This window comes from Arachis hypogaea, chromosome 18 (genome assembly GCF_003086295.3).
Source record: "Arachis hypogaea cultivar Tifrunner chromosome 18, arahy.Tifrunner.gnm2.J5K5, whole genome shotgun sequence".
NCBI classification, from domain to species: Eukaryota; Viridiplantae; Streptophyta; class Magnoliopsida; order Fabales; family Fabaceae; genus Arachis; species Arachis hypogaea.
This window is the reverse complement of record NC_092053.1, coordinates 98,823,944-98,826,189: the sequence shown is the minus strand read 5'-3', so window position 1 is coordinate 98,826,189 and position 2,246 is coordinate 98,823,944.

Genomic DNA, 2,246 nt, shown 5'->3' with positions numbered 1-2,246 from the left:
GATTTTTCTTCTGCTGTTTTTGATTCCGTTTTCAATTTTTATATTTATTTTGTGACTCCTCATGATCATGAACCTATAAAGACACATAACTAAGAAAAATATAGTTAGATAAATAAACATTGGGTTGCCTCCCAACAAGCGCTTCTTTAATGTCAATAGCTTGACAGTGGGCTCTCATGGAGCCTCACAGATGTGCAGAGCTTTGTTGAGATTCTCCAACACCAAACTTAGAGTTCAGATATGGGAGTTCAACACCAAACTTAGAGTTTGGTTGTGGCCTCCCAACACCAAACTTAGAGTTTGACTGTGGGGGCTCTGGTTGACTCTGCTTTGAGAGAAGCTTTTTCTGCTTCCTCTCCATGGTTGCAGAGGGAGATCCTTGAGTTTTAAACACAAGGGAGTCCTCATTCCATTGAAGGACTATTTCACCTCTGTCAACATCAATCACAGCTCTTGCTGTGGCCAGGAAAGGTCGTCCTAGGATGATGGATTCATCCTCTTCCTTTCCAGTATCCAGGACTATGAAATCAGTAGGTATGTAAAGGCCCTCAACCTTTACTAATACATCTTCTACTTGTCCATAAGCCTGTTTTCTTGAGCTGTCTGCCATCTCCAGTGAGATTTTAGCAGCTTGCACCCCATAGATTCTCAGTTTCTCTATTACAGAGAGGGGCATGAGGTTTATTCCTGAACCAAGGTCACACAGAGCCTTAAAGATCATGGTGCCTATGGTACAGGGTATTATGAACTTTCCAGGATCCTGTCTCTTCTGAGGCAATGTCAGTTGATCCAGATCACTTAGTTCATTAATGAACAAGGGAGGTTCAACTTCCCAAGCATCAATGCCAAATAATTTGGCATTCAGCTTCATGATTGCACCAAGAAACTTGGCAGTTTGCTCTTCAGTGACATCCTCATTCTCTTCAGAAGAGGAATACTCATCAGAGCTCATGAAGGGTATAAGGAGGTTCAATGGAATCTCTATGGTCTCTAGATGAGCCTCAGAGTCCTTTGGTTCCTCAGAGGGAAGCTCCTTATTGATCACTGGATGTCCCAGGAGGTCTTCCTCCTTGGGATTCACGTCCTCTCCTCTCCTCACAGGTTCGGCCATGGTGCTTATGTCAATGGCCTTGCACTCTCCTTTTGGGTTCTCTTCTGTATTGCTTGGGAGAGTACTAGGAGGGATTTCAGTGATCCTTTTACTCAGCTTATCCCATGAGTTCAGGCTATTCTTAGGTTGAGAATCCAACTAGAGTCTAGCTCTGTCTCTTACAGCAAAAAGGGAAAAGCATGAGCCTGTAGACTTTAGGATCTACTCCATTAGTCTTTACAGTATCACATATCTGCAAGAATTCAGTTAAGAACTGAAAAGGGTCTTCAGATGGAAGTCCATGAAACTTGCAGTTCTGCTACCTCAGAGAAACTAATTGAGGTTTCAGCTCAAAGTTGTTTGCTCCAATGGCAGAAATGGAGATGCTTCTTCCATGTAAATTGGAATTAGGTGCAGTAAAGTCACCAAGCATTCTCCTTGCATTATTATTATTTTCAGCTGCCATTTTCTTTTCTTGTTTGATAATTTCTGACAGGTGCTTGCTGGTTTGTTGTAATTCAGCTTCTCTTAGTTTCCTCTTTAGAGTCCTTTCAGGTTCTGGATCTGCTTCAACAAGAATGTTCTTGTCCTTGCTCCTACTCATATGACAAAGAAGAGGGCGCAGAAAAATAATAATAATAGAGATCCTCTCTTTTTTTTTTTTTGAGTGAGGGAGAGATGTTAGTGGATGAATAAACAAATAGAATAAGGTGAGAGAGGGGAAATTTCGAAAATAATTTTTTTGAAAAAGAGTTAGTGATTTTTGAAAATAGTTTTTGAAAAAGGTTAGTAATTTTTTGAAAAAATTTTAAAATAAAAAAATAAAAATAAAAATAATTAGTTAAAAAGAAATTTTTTTGAAAAGGAGGGAAGATATTTTCGAAAATTAGAGAGAGAGAGTTAGTTAGGTAGTTTTGAAAAAGTTAAGAAACAAACAAAAAGTTAGTTAGTTAGTTGAAACAAATTTTGAAAAGATAAGAAGTTAGGAAGTTAGAAAAGATATTTTGAAAAAGATAAGATGAGAAGATATTTTTGAAAAGATATGATAGAAATTAGTTTTGAAAAATATTTGATTTTTAAAATCACAATTAATGACTTGATTCACAAGAAATCACAAGATATGATTCTAGGACTTAAAGTTTGAATCTTTCTTAAC